This window comes from Macrobrachium rosenbergii, chromosome 1, assembly GCF_040412425.1.
Source record: "Macrobrachium rosenbergii isolate ZJJX-2024 chromosome 1, ASM4041242v1, whole genome shotgun sequence".
Classification (NCBI taxonomy): domain Eukaryota; kingdom Metazoa; phylum Arthropoda; class Malacostraca; order Decapoda; family Palaemonidae; genus Macrobrachium; species Macrobrachium rosenbergii.
Window position 1 is genome coordinate 47,779,463 of NC_089741.1, and position 22,938 is coordinate 47,802,400.

Consider the following 22,938-nt stretch of genomic DNA (forward strand, 5'->3'; position numbering starts at 1 on the left):
AAAGGTCTTGGAACATGGTATCAGGCAAGGGGCAAAAGAATGTCTTAGGGTAATAGGAAGGAACATCCAGACAGGGAAAAGGTCAAATCTATCGGGGTAACAGTGGAGTTTAAAGGACATATGGGAAGAGGGTAAGGCCAAGGAAGGACTAAGGTAGAAGCATAAGGTAAGGGGAAAGGGTAAAAGGTAAGAGAGAGAAAAGAGAGGGGTAGAAGCGGAGGGAGGGACGAGTATGCAGTATATGATGTAAGGGGAAAGGGTGGACACAAAAGGGGAGGGGAAGAGGAAGAAAAATAAGGAGTGAGGTATACAAGGTAAGGGGAAAAGATAAACAGTAAAGAACAGGAGGAGGGGAGGGAGAAGCAAAGTGTAAAGGAATGAGGCAAGGGGTAAGGAGACGGTCCAAGGTAAGGGCGTGAAGGCAATGTGGCAGCAGACAGGTGGCCCAAGAGCGCCATTTTGTAAGCTCGCCCAATTGAAATACAGTGGGGTGGTTTGACCACAACACAAGAAGAGGCAAGTCGCAATAGTTGGTGGGGTGGACGACAAGTTGTTGTGGCGGGGGAGGGGGGAGGGGAGGGAGAGAATAAGGGATGGAGGGAAATTGTATGTCTGGAGGTGGCTGAAGGTGATTGGGATGGGCTACGTAAGATTTCTTGCCGGCTGGAGGAGGAGGAGGAGGAGGAGGGGAGAGGGGGAGGAAAAGGAGGAGAAGGAGAAGAAGAGGGAGAGAAGGAGGAGGAGAAAAGGGGGAGGAAGAGGAGGAGGAGGAGAAAAGGGGGAGGAAGAGGAGGAGGAGGAGAAAAGGGGGAGGAAGAGGAGGAGGAGGAGAAGAAGAGGGAGGAGGAGGAGAAAAGGGGGAAGAAGAAGAGGAGGAGGAGGAGGAGGAGGAGAAGAGGGAGAGGAGGAGGAGAAGAGGGAGAGGAGGAGGAGGGTTATGAATCTTTTTTGGGGATTAGAAATATTTTTTCTAACAGAAATTTATTATTGTTCTTTCGTCTTGACAAAAACATGTATAAAGATACACAAAGATAGTATCTTTCTTTTCCAAATTTATCATTCAATTTTTCTTTTTCATCTCTCTTTGATCGTCCTTTCCATATCATCTAATTAGGCTCCTTATTAACAAATTAATTCATTACACTCCACTTCTCCATTCCTATCTACTCCCCACTCTTTTGTATTTCACTACTCCCTAAATCCTTCGCTATACTCCCTCACTACAATCTACCTTACAACCATCAAGAAAAAAATACTACCTCAATTCTACCTCTCTAATGACCTCCACCTAACAACTACGTTCTAATAAAAGTTCTTGTACACCTACCACAGTGTGCAAGGACAATTAAGATAGCAGTATATCGTAGTTTTTTTTTTTAGACTTTTTTTTTTTTTGGTGGGCCCGAACACACAGCACCGGCTACTAGCTACGGTTTTATAGATTGGAAGAACAAAAAAATTATCGCCCAAGTACCAAATACTGAAGGGGCCCGGGTGCACATCAACCCCGAATTTAGTTCCAAAAGGGCTTATGTTCCATCGGAACCCCTTGACGGGGCCTCAAGACTTGGGGCCATAGATGTCTGGAGTGAGGACCTGCGCTGAAAAACTGTCCCTAGATGGAGATATTCAATTCAACTCTGTAGATTTCAACGTAATTTACATGAATATATATTTATATATATGTATGTATTTTACACACTAGATATATTATATATATATATATATATATATATATATATATATATATATATATATATATATATATATATATATATATATATATATACATATATATATATATATGTATATATATTTATATATATATATATATATATATACTGTATATATACATACATAAATTTCTGACTCACATCAGGATTCAGAACCGAGGTCTTTCAATTGAAAGGCAAGGGCACTGTCAATTGAGCATCCTCTAAAATAACTTTTTTCACACTGGTAAAAAAAAAATGGTTTTTAACAGTTTTTCTTGTCTCCAATCACCTTTAACATACGACCTTTCTTTTCGTTTATCTTCTATCATTCTTCAAAAACTTCTGACACCCGAGTCTTTTTACCCTCCCTTCTACTTTATCCCCCTTCCTTTATCGTCATTATTCTCTTGAGAGTTCTTCTTTAGCTGATAAATAGCATACAATTCTTCACAGTAACCTTATTTGTGCGCTCTACCATATTCCTATAAGAGCTTTCCCGTAACACTTATCTCAGCCAATGAGAGACACTTTGACGCACATTTTTTTTTATCACTTTGAATTGAATTTAATTGGATATAGATTTTAAGCCAAAGACCAAGCACTGGGACCTATGAGGTCATTCAGCGCCGAAACGGAAATTCACAGCAAAAGGTCTAAAAGGTGTAACAAGCGTAAAACCTCGCAGTTGCACTGTGAATCAATTGTTAGGAGAGGGTGGAAAGTAAGACGGAAGAAAGAATATGAAAGGAGGTACAGTAAAAGGATCGAAAGGGGTTGCAGCGAGGGGTACTACCCCCTACGGGTTCATCACTTTGAAGAATCCACTACTATACGGGGCCTCTAGACTTGATTAATTTGATTTTACTTTAATACATCATCTCCATTTTCGAATTTAAATAAAAATCTAGATTTTAAAATCTACTTTAAATACATCTCCAGTTTTAAATCTACTTTAAATACAACACCTCCACTGACTTTAAATACATCTCCAGTTTTAAATCTACTTTAAATACAACACCTCCCATTTTTTTTTATTTTAAATACATCTCCAGTTTTAAATCTACTTTAAATACATCTCCATTTTCAAATTTGCTTTAAATACAACATCTCATTTTCAAATTTGCTTTGAATGCAACATCTCAATTTTCGAATTTAAATGAAAATCTCGATTTTTAAGTTTACTTTGAATACAACACCTCCAGTTTTAAATTTGCTTTAAATACCACATTTCCATTTTTTTAACTTTAAATACTATACATCTCCAGTTTTAAATCTACTTCAAATGCATCTCCATTTTCAAATTTGCTTTAAGTTCATCATCTCCATTTTCAAATTTGCTTTAAATACAACACCACCATTTTAAAATTTACTTTAAACACAACATTTCCATTTTTAAATCCATTTTAAATACTTCTCCATTTTCAAATTTACTCTGAATACATCATTTTCAAGTTTACTTTAAGTACATCATCTCCATTTTCAAATTTAAGTATAACACCTCAATTTTCAATCTATTTTAAATATAACATCTCATTTTTAAATCTTCTTTAAATGCATCTCCATTTTTAAACTTACTCTAAATAAATCATCTCCATTTTTAAACCTACTTTAAATATATTTCCATATTCATATCTACTTTCAAAACAACATCTCCATTTTTAACCTGCACCCTAATCTGAACTACCACCTGCCATTTAATGCTAATTAAGCACCCCTCACCCCCTACCTTATCTCGAACCAGGCAAAGGTATTAGAAATGAATAATCCGATCTACAGTCCTATTTGCAAAGACCACCGCTGCCCCCTACCACCCCCTTAAAATAACATCCTTCTAACTGCATAATGGCAGCCTGTACGATCGTTAAGATAATAATGGATGTGGGATCGTGCAACTGAAGGCTCATTAATCAATCATAAAGATGAAGTCACTCCGCTGATTAAACCACTGTAGTTAAAACAAAGGTATTTAGCCACTGTGCCCTAATGGATTGGCCCGAGAAATATTTGTCAGTCTTCGAGAAAAAGGGTTTGGGGAATAATGCGATTTATCAATATTTTGATCCATATTCTCTTAGAAATGGCTGTTTTTAAGCAGTTTCCTAAAGATGTAAGGCCTACTGTATTTTTGTATTATGTAGTTTTGAAAAGAATGGAATGGAATATAGAGGTTGGGCCAAAGGCCTAGCGCTGGGACCTATGAGGTCATTCAGCGCTAGAAAGGAAATTGAGAGAAGGTAGGTTTGAAGGGTGTAACAGGAGGAAAACCTCGCAGTTGCACGATGAAATAATTGTTTGGAGAGAGTTGATAACAAGATGGAAGAAAGACAATATGAATGGAGGTACAGTAAGAGGAATGAAAGGAGTTGCAGCAGCTAGGGGCCGAAGGGACGCTGCAAAGGCCCTTTAGTAATACCTACAGTGCACCCCGTGAGGTACACTGACGGCACTACCTCTCGAAGGGGTGTGTAGTTTTGAAGGCGGTTTGTTGACTAACTTATGCCCTTGTTGTATTCCTACTACGTTCACGAAACTACTTGGTCATTTTCTCTGCGAGTTGCATATTACCGCCAATGATACTGTCTTTATTATTATTAAAGTTATTAAACATTATTACATCATCTTCACCATTAGCAAACCGTTCGCTGCCAACCTTATGTATTCTGTGAAAACTAATAATATTATTGTTGCCATTATTATTAATTATCATTTTTATTACTGAGCATTGGTGTTCACTTTTCCTATTTAGCACGCTGTACCTGAATTCTTTATCTGGCTATGGTCTATAGCTGAAAATTAATTGTATGTTATTATTATTATTATTATTATTATTATTATTATTATTATTATTATTATTATTATTATTATTATTATTATTATTAAACCAGCATGAGCTTTAGTTCCTTGAAAGGCCAGCACAGTAAAGAGAATATCAACATTCCTTAGATAACTCCCTTTACAAACTTTGGGAGTTTTTGATCAACTTAGAATCAACCAGTAAAGAATTACCTTAACTTTGTAATAGTTAAATTTCTTCTTCTTTCTCTCTCTAAGAGTCTGTATACACCGTTCCATCTAACCATTTCCTAGTAAGTCTGTCAGGCGGGATGATTATGTTTGATAAAGGAAGGAGAGAGAGAGAGAGAGAGAGAGAGAGAGAGAGAGAGAGAGAGAGAGAGAGAGAGAGAGAGAGAGAATATGCGAGTGCGTGTGGTGTGTGCCATCCTGATCAAAAACAACCCGTTGTTTACGTAAACACAGAGAAAGAAGTAGGAGCCATCAGCCGCCTAATGGAATACATTTTAAAAGGGCCCTTGGAAAAAAGCCTTGGATACAGAATACACGTTCCCTGCACCGACACAATTTCGCGATGCAAATATGGCTCTAATTCAAAAGATAAGCCTCCCTTTTTACGTACACGACGATAAGCAAATACTGTTGGGAGGCGGAATGGAGGAAAACATGATGACTTTGTTAAAATGCGCAACGTCCATTTGTCAGCGGATACATTCAGAGATATATGTCAGTTTTTTTTTTTTAATTACTGCAGGATTGACACTGTGTAGGTTATTAAACTTTGGAGATAATTATAACAACGCCAACAACGACAACATCATCATCATCATCATCATCATCATCATAATAATAATAATAATAAAAATAATAATAATAATAATAATAATAAGCTGTGTAATAAAAATCCACAATTATATAGTAAACTATATTGCTATGTAAAAGACTTTAGAACACTATGAAACAGTTTGTTTTTCACGAGATTGTGAATTTCATAATAATAATAATAATAATAATAATAATAATAATAATAATAATAAGACTATGAAGAACACTCACGTTCTTTTCCTAGGCGTATATCTCGGTATATTGGTAAAAAATACACTTAAATACAATAAAAATCCTTAAGAATTTTCAAGTTTATTTTCAACATTATACCAAAATTTACACATAAGATGGTTTGTTTTATCCTCATAAATAATAATAATAATAATAATAATAATAATAATAATAATAATAATAATAATAATAATAATAATAATAATAACACATAAAAAAGGGACTTATTCTATCCTCAACGAAACAATATAATATAATAATAATAATAATAATAATAATAATAATAATAATAGTAATAATAACAATAATAATAATAATAATAATAATAATAATAATAATAGGTTCTATTGATATTATTGTTGCTTCAGCTGCATTTATTTTGTAGAAGACTTTTTCATTTTCCTTATTGCGACTTCTCTCTTCAGTGGTGGTACTAACTGGCAACAATTGTATAGAAACCAACTGTATAGAATATATGCAAAGAAGCAGAATCCAGATTTTGACTTTTCCATGAAATGACAAATATATAGGCGAACTGTTAGCACCACTCCACTGAAGAGAAGTCCGCAATAAGGAAAATAGAAAAAGTCTTCACAAAATAAATGCAGCTGAAGCTGTAATAATATCAATAGAACCTGTTTAAGAGTGGTCTGCTGCAGAATTATAATAATAATAATAATAACATATAAAGAAGGGACTTATTCTATCCTCAATATAATAATAATGATGATGATGATGATGATGATGATGATGATGATGACTAAAGCAACATATAATTCAAGAGCCGAATAACAAGCAAAGGAACTCTTCCTATAAAACGTCCGCTTCACAATGCACAAACGGGAACAACTTCCAGCTTTCGTTTAAATGCCACAATATGGCCAAGGAAGTCGATCCTGTCCATTTGCGCAGCATCGAAACATTCCCTTTGAAGCAGCTCGAAATTTTTAAGCTCTTCGGTGGAGTCAGAAAAAATATCTCCAGGAAATTCTTACCTTTCGCTAAGGTAGAATGTCTTCTTTCTTCAGCACTATAACTACTTGGCAAAACGGTTAGAAAACATCGCTTCAGCCCAAAATGAATATTTACTTTTTTCTACCTCTAATGAATATGTCATCTGTACATAGCGAAATTCCATATGAATATTATTATACATTTATATTATTATTATTATTATTATTATTATTATTATTATTCTAATATTCAAATATTATTATTATTATTCTAATATTCAAATATTATATTATTATTATTATTATTATTATTCTAATATTCAAATATTATATTATTATTATTATATTATATTATTATTATGTGTGTGTTATTATTATTACTGTGAGAAACAAATTCACAGTTATGTAATATACATAAATCTAAGGATAAATCTTTACAGAGAGCTTTCGGAAATCTGTTCGATTTCCTTTTTCAATCTGATGTAACACCCCAACCAATATATGTACATATTCATAACTGAGGATTTGTTTCTCCATTTTAAGACTCATGCTACTTTGAATATTAGTTTTTTGTAAAAGAAAACTATTGAGCCGGTTTTGTCTGTCAGTCTGCACTTTAATCTGTCCGCCCTCAGATCTTAAAAATGCTGAGGCTAGAGGGCTGCAAATTGTATGTTGATCATCCACCCTCCTATCATCAAAATACCAAATTACAGCTTAGCCTCAGTATTTAGATGATGATGGTTAAAGTTATCCATAATCGTGCTTCTGACAACGATATAGGATAGGCTACCACCGGCCCGTGGTTTCATGGGCCGCGGCTCATACAGCATTATAGCGAGACCACCGAAAGATAGATCTATTTTCGGTGGCCCTGATTACACGCTGTAGAGGCTGTACAGAAAACTCGATTGCGCCGGAGAAACTACGGCGCAGTTTTTATTTGTTTAAATTACTATCACTATTATTATTATTCAGAAGATGAACCCCATTCATATGGAACAAGCCCACAGGGGTCATTAATTCAAACTTCCAAAGAGTGTGGTGTTCTTTTGACATAACAGAAGGCATAGTAAACAGAGAAAGAAGACAGAGGAAAATAGAGAAAGAAGACAGGAAGAAATTTTATGGTAAATAACCGTTTACCGAATACTTTAATTAATTTTGAGAGAAAAGAAACGCAGTCGCATCTTTCGAAAAAAAAACGTAAAATCTCTTTCTCACGCGCCTATCTAATCTATCCTTGAAAAATAATGAAAATATGCCTAATAATGGCTGATGAAATTACATACATATATACATATATATATATGATTATATATATATATATATATATATATATATATATATATATATATATATATATATATGAATATATATATACACACATACAGTACGTATATATATATATATATATATATATATATATATATATATATATATACATGCAGTATGTATATATATATATATATATATATATATATATATATAATAATTATAAAAAGACAAAACAAAATAAGAAGGCAATAAACAATTCGAGAAAAGAGTTACCCACGTTAGCACCACAACAAAAATAGTTTCTCATTTAAAAACAAAATAAAAAATATATATATCCATTAGTACTTCTCCTTGTATGTAAATGTTTACGCCATCCTCTCAGCATCTTAGCCAAAGTATTCGCTTCTATGTTTATCTCTGAGCGTCGATCTGGTTAAAAACAGTTTGGGTTCCGTTAAAGAATCTATCAACAATTAAAGGACAGTTTGAGTGACAGGGGAACTCCCACCCTACCTGTGAAGAGATGCGCTCGTTTCACAGGGTAAACAAAACTCGGCGATCTAAGTAAGATCTATAATCATTATCATTTCATTGGTGTTATAATTAGTAGTAGTAGTAGTAGAAGTGGTAGTAGTAGTAGTAGTAGTAGTAGTAGTAGTAGTGATATGGGTTTATTAGTGATGCCGGTTTTAGTTCTCGTTGGGAACGTGTTATTATTATTATTATTATTATTATTATTATTATTATTATTATTATTATTATTATTATTTGCAGTAGTAATAGTATACTACTACTACTAGTAGTAGTAGTGGAAATACCACTACGTCTGTACGTAACCAGACCCTTTTCTTTGCCTAATAAAAACCTCCCATTCCGAACATATATCAGCTGCTCATAGTAAAAATGCAGACTATGCAGTTTTCACCGATCAACGCAACATATGAATAAACTTACCAGACTGAACATTTCGAAGCCACTTTTCCAAATTGTGGAACACGATCTGAAAATAATAGCAACTATTTATAGTTTAATGAGGTATAGCTCTCCAAACAGCCAAGTATTTACGACCGTCTCCGGTATCTGTCGGGCATAAACATGACCCGCCTATAATAAGGGCTGTTTCTTTTTGTATGTCTATCATTTTGCTTACTAATGGAGTAAAAATGGCTTTGGGTGATGCAGTGCCGTGTATATTCTTTAGTAAATCAATGAAGTGAAAAGGACATGGTGAAAATTATACCATTCATTTACATTCGAGCTGACAATGTACTCTGCTTTTAGAAATACCCATTCAAGATTGTCACTATCTAATTGAGCTTCTAACAATGTCTTCACTTTCAACTTTGAACAACATATTTAAGACTTAACTGACATATCTAAAAGACTCACGAGTATCAAGTCGCGTCTTGTGATTATTCCTATCTTATTTTCTTCAGTAACTCATTGCTCGAGTATCGATTTCATTAACCTCTGAATGAATTACGAACGCAAGATATAATGAACTAAGGTTTCCATGAAGTTGAAATGTTTGGAATACAGTAATCTTGCGTCATGACTACCAAGGTCACCAACGCTGTATTTCATCTTTTCAGCGCTGCTTTCCTTCCCTCCTATACTGCCAGACCTTCAAATTCCTTCCGTTCGTCCCTGTTTCCTCTTTGCATCTTCCATTCATTTACCAGAACAAAACACAATGGCGGAAAGATGTATGTCACACACACAAATTACCTGTCATCTCTCAGCGTAATACAGCCAAACTCTGCACCAAACAGCCAACCCTCGGGGCAAATTGAAGAGCCCCACATGCCCGTGGCCGTTTGATATTGCCTTAGCCAACATGTGCAACTTTTTTTTTTTTTTTTACCCAGCACGAAATAATATTGCTTACCAGGTGTAGATTCGCAGGAAGCCGCTGAATGATTCCAGAAAACGGCTTAGAAGGCTGATTCACATTATAACATCACGTCACCGACACATCACGTCACGTCAAAGTACGCGAGAAATTCTTACATGTAATCAAACGGACTTGTTCACACATCACGTCACGTCACCATCAATTTATTTTCACGGCATCACCATCACGACACGACGTTTTCTTGGACAGAATATTTAGACGTGACGTGACGTGACGGTGCTTATGCAAGTTTCTTACCGCTATATCTAAGCCGCTAAGGTTGGGCACGAACTGAAAGGGATTGTGATGGGTAGAGTGAATACAAGGCACGGCTGATGGGACGACGACGTGACGTGATGTGTCGGTGACGTGATGGTATGAAGTGAATCAGCCTTTATGTGACACCGCCGTTACCTCATAAAATAGATAAAAACGTAACCAAGCTAGTATACCTTTCATTCCATTCTATAATGTTTTAATGGTGACTACAAGAGCCTTGAGCATATCCTATGTATTACGTTATAAGAACGTAAAGATCAAGATGAAACGATACTTGCTGTTACGAAGAAATATTAATGGACTGTTGCGGAGAAATATTAATGGACTAAGTCTATCAAGAGATGACAGATTTAATGGCATGGAAAATATGCCCTGTAGGATATTCTCTTAGAATTTAGAGTCGACTGTGGCCGACTAAACTAAAGCAACGTCGCTTGGGGCACAGTTGAACGTCACTGAGATTGGGATACGACGTTCAATACTCAGTATTTTCTTCTGAAACAGGAATGTTCCGGAAGCATCATTAATAGTATGGTTACAAATAAATACCCGCACAGCAAAACAAAAAGTTATCTACATACGAATATGATGTTAACTGCAGTATCAGGAACAGAAACTAACATGAAGAAAAATCTCATATGCTCCTTCTCCATGTTAGTTCCTATTAAGCCTCAAGATATTGTACAGTTTTTGTCATTCACGTGTTAGGTTATTTGAACCTACATAATTGCACAGGGCGGCTGTTAGTTTGCCCAACCTAAAGTAATCTCTCTCTCTCTCTCTCTCTCTCTCTCTCTCTCTCTCTCTCTCTCTCTCTCAGACAGGAACGCACTTAAGTACATTATACGACTGATACTGTAATTTTAAGTAAATCAAACAATGCTAATATAAAGCAAAATACGGTGCCGTGTTAAGGACCAAACACTTAGCGTAATGCGGACATGAAGGAGGATGACGGAGGCCCATACACCACGAGAATAAGAAGAGCTACTATCCATTTCAGGATATTTTCTCAAATATCTTTCACACTAATTATTTGATCGAAATGGTACTTAGACACAGCGTACAAGACACCTCCGGCTAATTTTTGGTAATATAGTGCATTGTCAAATGATGTTATTTAAGGAGTTTACTCTTTGCTTTTAAAGGCAAAGTCGCATGAGTCAGCAGGACTGATCTACGCAATCGAACGTCCGCTATCCCCCATAGACAGGAAAGAGGGGTCGGAGACGGGGAGGCCAGGAGAGTGGGTTGAGGGAGGGCTGAGGAGGGGAAGGGGGAGGGAGGGAAAGGCTGGTGATAAAGGACGTTCGAATGCATAGTTTGGCGATGCTTGGAAACGCCATGTAAGTCAAGAGCAAATGCCTTAACTGAAACCATTTGACAATGCACTGTATTTCCAAAAATTAGCGTGAGGTGTCTTGTACACTGTGTCAAAGTACCATTTCGATCAAATAATTAGTTTGAAAGATATTTGAAGAAAACGATGACTCGCGGTCCACGAATTAAATATAGACTGTTTGTACACATTGTAACCTAAAATTTAATTAAGGTGTACTGCAACTTTATTCTTCACTTATTCTCATACATGAGACCAAAATAATTACACATACATAATTGGCTTAGAGTATTTAGAAAAACATAAGTTACGTAATGATTCGGACGACAAAAACTACACATACCACGTTCTTGCCATGAAACAAACGCTCAAAATGTTGTAAGGAATACGGAAAATGTACTTCACTTATAATACTTTCAGCTAAAATGTTGCAAGGATGCGGGAAATTTATTTTGCGTACTATAATTTCCTAGTTTTGATCAGTTTTATAACGAGGTAGATATACATACAGTGTTGAGTTTCAGGGCTACGATGGGTTTTTATGCACAAATAATTTATTGAGGAAAATGCTTATTTATTCAGACGACTAAAGCCGTGTTAGTGAAAGCCTAATCGTAGAGAGAGAGAGAGAGAGAGAGAGAGAGAGAGAGAGAGAGAGAGAGATAAAGGGCCATTTTAATGAAACCTGCCTTTAACAACACGGCCATCAATCACTGATCAGATAGAAAGTGACCTGAGGAGGAAAAGTGCACACCTCGCCACTTGCTCATTTGTGGGCGGAGCCTAAAAGTCTTTTGTGGTGGTCCGGCTTCGCCGTCCTTGGATATATAAACATCATATCGACCTCTTACTCTTTCTTAGCTCCAGAGCCAACAGATCGCTATCGAGGCCGAACTTCGAGGGAAAAACCTCCTTTAGTGTTCCTTTGCATTAAGCCCTTGCGGATGGCGGGGTTGGCGGGGGAGGGAGGGGGGTTTAGGAGGAAAAGGGGAGACGGGGTTTGGTGTTAGGGTGCATGTAGGGAAGAAAGTTGATGTTGCTATAGTAGAGGATTGCTGAAACTGCTCATTTGCATTATGTGCTTGAAAGGTTAGGTAAGGGTTATAATAACGATAATGATAATGCATATAATACTGGAATGGCGTTCCCAAATAACACCACCAAAAACAAATAATAATAATAATAATAATAATAATAATAATAATAATAATAATAATGAGGATGATATAGATGGCATCAGTGTTCATAGTTAATAATATTAATATGATAAGATGATGATGATACTGAATACTGAAATGGTGTTCACAAATACCACCACCAGTAATAATAATAATAATAATCAGGATGACACCGAAGCCGTCAGTTCATAGATGATGAAGATGATAATATGATAGTAACGCTGATAATACTTAAAAAGGTGTTTGCAAATAACACCTTCAAAATAAATAATAATAATAATAATAATAATAATAATAATAATAATAATAATAATAATAATAATAATAATAATATTGATGGCGCCAGTGTTCTTAGATGATTATGATGCTGATTACAATGAAAAGTTACTAACAAATAATATCCCAAAACTAAATAATAATAATAATAATAATAATAATAATAATATATGTATATGTAATAATAACGAGCATGATATTCTTGGCGCCAGTGCTTATAGCTGGTAATGCTGACAACAATATAAGAAGATTGCGATGGAGAAAAAGTTCTATTTCCATTCGGCGTCTTTTCCTCTTTAGTCCTCTCCTCTCGGGCGTTATTTACCCATTTCTAAGACTGTAAGTGTCACTCGGAGGACTGCTACTTCTTGCAGGAGAGAGAGAGAGAGAGAGAGAGAGAGAGAGAGAGAGAGAGAGAGAGAGAGAGAGAGAGAGAGGAGCAAACAACCGCTGCTTTGCAGTAATGCGTTTGGCATTAGTTGCCGGATATATTTTCGCTTCTTAATGTTGTTATTGCCACGGGAGATCTTCGGTACAGGCTCCATTTGCTCGTGTGTGTGTGTGTGTGTGTGTGTGTGTGTGTGTGTGAGAGAGAGAGAGAGAGAGAGAGAGAGAGAGATTGATTTGTGGCTGTTAAAACTGGGGTCACAACATCTAGGTTACCCAAACATTGTAATAAAATTAAATAGGAAATTAAAAGATAAATAAATAAATAAGTTTTAAAAGGAGTCTCATGTAAAAATACCTAAATATATACATATAATATATATATAAATATAATATATATACATATATGTACATATATATATAACCATAACTGTAAAATATATATAATATACATACATACATACAGAGAGAGAGAGAGAGAGAGAGAGATTGATTTGTGGCTGTTAAAACTGCGGTCACAACATCTAGGTCACTGACGCGGTAATAAAATTAAATAAGAAATTAAAAAGATAAAAAATAAATAAGTTTAAAAGGAGTCTCATGTAAAAAATATCTAAATATATATATTTATATAAATATACACATCTTATATATTACATATATTATATATATAATCATAACTGTAAAATATATATACATGCATACAGAGAGAGAGAGAGAGAGAGAGAGAGAGAGAGAGAGAGGCAAGCGCGTGTGCACGTGCGTAAGCGCAGGTGTTTGTGTTACCGCGTTTGATTTTGTATATGTCTTGAGTGTGAAAGTAAGCGTTAGCATATACATGTGCCTGGAAACGAGATTGTGTTTGTGTATATAATCTGTGAAGGTGGCGATGTGTGTGTGTGTGTGCGTATGCGTGCGCACCTGTAGATCAAAGTGTGTGTGTGAATGTGTGTGTATGTGTGGGGATGTGAACGCGAGCGCTAATTTCTAAAGACGTTATACCCTAAGACGAAGAATGCCAAAACTGAGTTGTAAAAGATACCTTGAAAGAAGATGCTTTTTTTTCGCATTTACGCCTAATCTATCGTCTTGTTCTTCTCTCTCTCTCTCTCTCTCTCTCTCTCTCTCCAGAGACCTAGACTTTCAAATTACAGAAAATAAAATTTATCAGAAAATTACAGAAAATAAAAATTTATCAGAAAATTACAGAAAATAACAATTTATCAGAAAATTACAGAAAATAACAATTTTTCAGAAAATTACAGAAAAAATTTATACTATGTGGACAGAATTTATACACACATATCGGCCTTGTGTACGATTAGTGACGGGAAGTTTTAGCGTAAGCTTAATGCCGCTAACTTCTTGAAAGGAAAATTATTGAAAGCTGCATTAACGCAGTTTGGTGAAGGTGGTAGTGGGTTATGACGAGGCCCGAAACCCGATTGCAAATATTAACGAGATGCAATAATAGAATTCTGGGTGATCAGTCATTCTTATCACTCTTCAAATTTCTTAAGATTCTATTGCTTCTGCATTGTATTGAAAACATAAAAATCATAATCTGTAATGAAATATTGGTAACCATTCATCTACAGATGTCTATAGTCAAATAAGTTCAGTAATTGGCCCAGCATCGATCCAAACATTATGTCTGTTGTTAGGTGAAGCTTTTTTTTTTTATTAAACTTTTATATATTAAACTTTGCTGGACCTTTTGTTCCTTTGTTACCTCTCAAAACTGTATATCAAACGTTTTCTCCTTAAATTATGCTTCCAAAACTTTATTTCGTCCTTATTACGAATTATGCTGTGTTACATTATGCTCTGTTCAGTTTTATTCGTCACGGCTTCCAACAGCTTTGTTCATTAGTGTTCTCATCAGCCCCTCTACCCCGGCTCCCTTCAGCTTTGTTCCTCTTTGATCAGTTCAGCTTTGTTTTTCATTAATTTCATGAGTTTTGTTCCTCACTGCTCTCTTCGGTCGTGGCTCATTACAGTCATCAGCTTTGTTCCATAATACTCTCAACAGTTTCGTTTCTTCAGGCTCTATTCGGCTTTGTTTCTTCGGCTCCCTTCAAGGTTTCTTTCTCTTTGCTTTCTCCTTATTCTCATCAGCTTAGTTCCGTACTATTTTCCCCCACCGCCTTGTATCATTTGTCTCTCGTAAGCTTTGTTACTTATGCTCTCCAGTTTTAGCATCGTGATCTTTTTAGCTTCGTTACTTCAAGGTCATTACGCTTTGCAGTCTGGTGTCTTACTCTATTACAAGGCCAAGAGAGACAAGGTCTACCCAATTGGGCGGGGTCGCCTCCCACCTGGGGTAACTACGTAGGCGATGACGTGTCTTAGAGGTACCCACCCATTACGGCAATTGACCTGCTGACGCAACAATGAGGTAGACAGAGCTCCGCCTTCATGGGGGATCTGGAGGGAAGTGAGCAGACCTCTTTCTCTCGGCCTTGCTCTACTATATCTTCAGCCTCGTTACCTCGATCTGTGCATAACCCTGATTCACTGTTTTCCTTCACCTTTCGATTTAATAAGCTTTCCGAAGGTTTTACTACTTTCCACCACTCACAACTTACTTCGTAAAGCTTTTCTTCGATATAACAACTTCTTGCCTTCCAAAAATTTCTTATAGCGCGACTCACTTGTAATTTTATTCTTGAAGAAGTCTTACCGCTTCCGAATTAGTGTTTTTTTATTTAGTTTTTGGCGGTTCGTTTGCTGGCAAGGTTGCGTGAAAATAGTGAGCCACTCTTGACGATCTTTTATATATATATATATATATATATATATATATATATATATATATATATATATATATATATATATATATATATATACATATATATATATATATATATATAATATAATATACATATATATATATATATATATATATATATATATATATATATATATATATATATATATATATACAGATCATGAAAGTAGCAACCACATCCCAAAGGGAAATGGCGCATGCAATATTATACACTGAAATAAATCATTGTAATTATTTGTCCACTCACTGAGCTACTTCCCACAAAAGAGGATGGTCCACGCAAAATAAGACAACAAGAGAGTTAGACAGCAGGGTGCAAACCTTTCTCCTTTAAGAGGTTCTCAAGAATGTCTTACAGCAAAGGCCAAAGATTTTATTAGGAGCTGTCTTCACTTTCCTCTTGACCGTAGTCCCTGCTTTTATGCTGGGTCACGTTTTCCTTCCAGTAATAAAAGTTATACATACGTCTACATACATAGATGTGACGTGACATGATAGGAATTTTACACACTTACAGCATATATATATATATATATATATATATATATATATATATATATATATATATATATATATATGTGTGTATCTATACATATACACAAATGCATATGTGTATACATATACATATATATGTATGTATAACATATTATATTAATAGCCTTAATGGCTTTCCCGGAGAAGAACCTAAAAGGGTTCAGAGGTCTAGTTAAACAAATCATTTATAACTAATCAACTAACTATAGCCCCAATGACCTCTCAACATGATTGCCTCACGCCAATCCAGCAGCACTGCAAGCCTTTGGAATCCAGTTGAAAACAAATAAAGAAGCAACAACCCCGCAGTACGATTCCAACCCATGCACTAAGATTTCCGTTAAGTCCTCTATACTATAGTATCTATACGGTATATATATGCAATCCGTGTAAAACACCAACGGTTTTCAAAGGGTAACCAAGAAAAAGAGGAATATTAGAGTAAAAAGTATTTACTTTAGTGAGGGATTTCACTTTTAGAATGCTATTTTCTACAAAATTCTCAAATGTCCAGAGACTAAAAAAAAAAAAAACTGTCATCTACAAACAACCAAAAATTTATTAAGTAAAGTTAAGTAAAAAAACAGAAGTCTGGCGGTGATTTCCATCCCATCAGTAAGTGGATGGTAGTGGGTCTCTATAATGGTATTAGATACATGACTGGAATAGGACTCATGTGGACAGATATACATACATGCATACAAATACATATATACATATACATATATATATATTATATATAATATATATACATACATATATATATCTCTGTGTATGCAACACAGATTTGACATATTTACAAAACACGCTCTTACACTGAGAGAGAGAGAGAGAGAGAGAGAGAGAGAGAGAGAGAGAGAGAGAGAGAGAGAGAGAGAGAGAGAGAGAGAGAGAGAGAGAGAGAGAATTTACAGTTGCAATATCAGCCCGAACATTATTATTGATTTCTGTCAGAACTTGATAGATTTACGTCCTGTATATATAATTTTTCGTTCACCTCAACCAGTTTAACATATTTCTTTACCATCAGACCAACTTCACTCCAAGAAAACAATAACATAACTTATAAGTTCAGAAAGAGTTTTGTTTCGGTGACATTCAAAACTGATAGGAGTGGCTCTCGGAAAAGCAAGACAAGTCTCTGTCCCGTGTACATTTCAGCAACTAAATCTGCGATTTGGATTTGTATATGCTACATCTGTCAACATCGTCTTCACTACGGCATGTCAACATCAGCTCAACAATGATACACCCATACACTATGTCGTTAGACCTGCTTCTAGAAAAGTCTCTTTCTCAATATTTATTGTCGACTCGAATTACATCCGCTACAGGACTCGAGACATGTCCCGTTCTAGAAATCCGACGCTCCCGATTCGTAAGGACACACAAATGGACTGGGGTTGAGAAAATAGGTCTACGTTCGCCTTTCTCTCTGGTGTGTCTCTATTTTTTTTTTTTTTTTCGCAGGTACATTTAAGAGAAGAGGAACAATAGTTGCATCTATCTATTCAGTTGTCACAATAAACTCCGGGATAACACTTCTCTTCCTTAAAATTCTCCGGTGACTTTTGTTTTTCCTGCCTTAAGAGTGGGATTCGCCCACTGCTCTTAATTCAGGTTTATGGCATAACTCCATTAGCGTTTTGGGAGTACAGGACGCCTCCCTCGTTTAACCGAACCCCGGCCCCGTCCGGGATTCGCCGGGACGAAGCGGACGGCCGGTCGAAGGAACACCTCGTGTCCGGAGGATGGGTATCGAGTGGTTGTATATCAGTCATACAGAGGGCTGTGACTTGGGAGACAATGGAAAGGTCACGGGGTCACTATACAGAGGTCAACAGTGTCTAAGCGACGGGCTGCAGCGTTGCCACTCGCAGGTAGGAACGGAAAATCCTCTCCCGCCGGGACGCTACAATTTTCGTTGGGGACCTCTTTGGCCGCTTCGTTAACGCGAAGGGCGGTATAAACTCGCTTTCTTTAAACTATAATCATTGCTAGAGGCGCCTTCGAAGTCTATCAAATTTCCCTTGGGAATCCGAGGGCGAGAATCGCCCCGCACAATTTATTTCTGTCGAAAGGCGATCCAGGTACTGTCCAGGTAGCCCGGTCCTTTGGCAACGCTGTCTCCGCTAATGCAAGCGCTGGGCAGCAGCCAAATTCTCCCTTTACCTACCTCCCTCCCCCCTCCTCCCTGACACCCCACCCCTCGCACCCTATATCTTTCTCCGCTCTTCCCCCCTCCCCTTCCCTCACCCCTCACTTCCCTAAAATGTACAGCCCTCTCCCTCCCCGTCCCCTCTCATTCCTGATAGTGTCCCCTGCCAGCGCTATCACCCTTCCACCCACCAAAAACCATTCTGGAAACCGGCCGCCCAAAACGGCGAGAGGCTTGCACGCCCGCGTACAAAAGATGAGAGATAGAGTGATGGGGAGAATGACACTGAAAGATGAATTTAAAGGATGACACGACGCAGGATAAAGCACGGGAATGACGCGGCCAAATGGAGATTATCCCACGACACAGCTTTTGTGCCGGAAAGTAAATCTACTTTGGGCTCAGACGGGAAATATACTGTATACGTACGCTGCTAGTATACGTATGCGGATACAGGCACATTTATATACATATATTTAATTTATATATACATAAATGCATACATATATATACATTTTATACATAAATCTTCTTGTTCTTCTTCTTTTAACGTGCTTTTTTCCCATTTGTATGGGGTAAGCACGATTCCATACATAAACACACATATATAATTATATATTGTACATATATACATTTATATATACTTGCGCATATATATATACATATGTATATATGGGTCTATAATACAAACACACATATATATACACGATACATACATATAATACATATATACGTATACATATACATACTAAGGGAAAACCTTCATATTTATGATTATACTTAAGAAAATAAGTTGCTGAACTGTTCGCATGTGTTGTTACAAACATACGCATATGAGTATAAATTGCAGGGGAAAACACGAATTATCTCGATTTATACACGTACTCATTTACATATAGGTGAACGTACAACATTATTACAGGAAAATGGAACCTGTTGTTCCCCCTAATATCAGAATCCCACCACATTGGAATAAAATAAGAGAGCAATAAGCACAACTACAAAAACATACACTATACATAAGCACATATGTGATAGTAATTACATACAAACAAAGAACCTAAAGTAATGCCTAAATGCGATGCACTGTAGGCATTGTTTACGGTTCCTTGCAACGTGTCTTCCTTTTTTTTTTTGGCCCCTACCTGGAATCCCTTTCGTTCCTTTTACTGTACCTCCTTTCATATTCTCTTTCTTCCATCTTACTTTCCACCCTCTCCTAACAATTGATTCACAGTGCAACTGCGAGGTTTTCCTCCTGTTGCACCTTTCAAACCTTTTGCTGCCAATTTCCGTTTCAGCGCTGAATGACCTCACAGGTCCCAGTGCTTGGCCTTTGGCCTAAATTCTATATTCAGCTAACAAACATGACAAATGCATAACATCAACAAGATACATTTTAAAAACATAAATACATAAATAAAGAAACAAAAACAAAAACGAGGACTGCACTTCACCACTTACCTCACAGTCATGACTGGAAGTGACGTCATCTTAAAAGTTGCCGAAGTCTGGTCAAAGGATCTCTTAATACTGGCTGAAGGATGCATCGCAGGCACTTACTCCTTCCGCGGGAGGAGGGGGAGTTGTCTACTGAAGGAGGTCATGACCTGAAAGGACCTGAAAGGAAAACAAAATGCAACTTGAGAAAATCTTACCAATATTGTATTTATCTGAATCTCTTTTGTTTATTAATTTCTTCAAAAAAAAAAAAACTGCAACTGGAAAATCTTACCAATATTGAAAATGTACTTACCAGAACCTTTTTCTTGACCAATTTCTTAAAAAAATGCAACCTGAAACAACTTGAAAATCTGACCAATATTGAAACTGTATTTATCTGAATCTCTTTTGTTTATTAATTTCTTAAAAAAAAAAAACGGCAACTTGAAAATGTTACCAGTACTGAAAATGTACTTATCAGAATCTTTTTTACTTATTAATTTCTTCAAAAAGAAAAACTGCAACTTGAAACAACTTGAAAATCTGACCAATATTGTAACTGTATTTATTTGAATCTTTGTTATTTATTAATTTCTTGAAAAAACGCTGCGATTTGAAAATCCAATATTGTACCTGAAATTATCTGAATATTTTTTTATTTATGCATTCCTTAAAAAAAAACACTAATAATAAGACTAGACTGATTTATGAAAATATGGCTATAAAGCAAATGATTGGGGTATTTTCAGCCAATCGGCGCTTAAGATATAGAAAAGACAGCAAGATGGAAGAAAGGAAGCAGAACGGAGGTAAAGTAAAACGCTAAAAAGCGGGCGCAGCTCGGGGCCGAAAGGACGATGCAAACAACATTTAGCAATGCCTACAGTGCACCACGTGAGGTAAACTAACGGTGCTACCCCCTAGGGAGAATATTAGAAATAAAAATCATGAAATACAGCAACGACTTTAATAAAGTAAATATTTTACTTGTAGTTACCAGTAGAATTCCTAGGCTCAGACAACAAATCTTTTATGTTAATACAAGTATCACGAATGCTGGGTACGCACAAAACAGGTAATGTTACGAAGACTCCTCAGATCTCTTAATAAAATCAACCTCGCCTCCACTCGTTAAAACCAAAACGAATTCCCCCTTTTGCACACTGATTGCAAAGCGTATAATGTTTCCCGATTTCTCCACTTAAGTGCTTCTGCATACGCTTGAGAGGCGCAATACTCCCTTGACAACTCAGAAGCATAAGCAAAGACCGTTGGGTACCTTTTCAAGAAATGCTTGTTAACAGAAGGTTGGAGGATTAAGGGTTATTTGGGAGTTATAGTGATATCATGTGGATAAGACAGTTGTGAGAATAACTTTCAACAAACCTTAGCTGAATTTTAGAAGCCTTTTCTGAAACCTTCCATGTTATGGCGTACACAAAACCGAATAAAAATTAAAGACAAGTCAAAGTCTAGACTTTGGGTTAAGTGTTGTCCCTGCCTTGTTGAAACCAAGAGTTTCTTAACCTTGTAACAGGCTTTTGTAAGGCAACGGGTCCCAATGAGAATCGACAGTTTTTCTGAACCTTGTATCAGACTTTAGGAGTCTGGTGCATGAGGAAATGGGTCACAATGAGCCCCAAAGAGCCATAGATGTCCAGTGCCTGATACTAGATACCTGAAAATACTTTGTATAAGGCTGAACGAACGAAAGCTTGAAACAACTCAAAACAAGAGCATTCGGATACCGCAAACCTCCGGCAAAGCTGGTCAATGCACACCATCTTCCCTTAAAAGCCCACACAAAAAAAGGTCCCTTACCCAGATTCGAATCTCTTTCAAAATTTAATCACATGATGCCAGATACAAGGTCCAACTTTGGCCGAATTTTCGTGAGAACTGAGACAATACTCTGCGCATTTCTACTGACCAACAGACAAACACACAAATCGCACAGAAAACATAACTGACTGCTCGACGGGGGTAATAATTATAATAAATAAATAAATAAATAAATAAATAAATAAATAAATAAATAAATATAATATATATATATATATATATATATATATATATATATATATATATATATGTATATAATATATATTATTTACAAAAATGGGAAAAAAGCACGTTAAAGAAGAAGAAGAAGAAGAAGAAGAAGATATAATATATTATTTATACATATATATATAGGAATGGAATAGAATATAGAATTTTGGCCCAAGGCCAAGCGTTGGGACCTATGAGGTCATTCAGCGCTGAAAGGGAAATTGATAGTCGAAAGGTTTGAAAGGTCTAACAGGAGGAAAACCTCGCAGTTGCACTACTAAAACAATTGTTAGGAGAGGGTGGAAAGTAAGATGGAAGAGAAAGAATATGAATGGAGGTACAGTAAAAAAAATATATATATAAATATATATATATATATATATATATATATATATATATATACATATATGTTACAAATTCATCACTCTTCGTATGCACCAAAAATAAACTAAGACATTTCAAACAGTTAAAACAAAGCCGAACATCTTTACGGAAACATGGAAATGTAAGAAGGCTTAGCGTAAAAGCGACAAATTAAAACAATTTTCTGAAAGGGTGAAACAAACATAGGCAAGGTATTAAATTTAAGTGCTCCAAGGAAAACTGAGAACACAAAAGGAAGAAAGAGGGAAAATCACTAATAATAATAATAATAATAATAATAATAATAATAATAATAATAATAATAATAATAATAATAATAATAATAATAATAATAATAATAATAATAATAGAGCGAAAGAACGAGGGCTATAATTATGTGATGGTTAAACATAAAAAAAGAAAGGAATTGACCAGAGGAGGGAGAATGA

At 35.9% G+C, this 22,938-nt stretch overlaps 1 protein-coding gene across 4 annotated transcripts in view; it reads right to left on the bottom strand.

The window, feature by feature from the left end:
- LOC136833471 (insulin gene enhancer protein ISL-1-like) overlaps positions 1-22,938 on the bottom strand; it is a 567,526-nt gene that overhangs the window by 516,244 nt on the left and 28,344 nt on the right. For 3 of the 4 annotated variants that reach the window (XM_067096209.1, XM_067096159.1, XM_067096004.1), the window contains exon 2: positions 20,096-20,251. The gene's annotated coding sequence lies outside the window, so the exon portion shown is untranslated. Of the gene's footprint in view, positions 1-20,095; positions 20,454-22,938 lie in introns of those variants that run through there. The other variant, XM_067096083.1, reaches the window with a different exon arrangement.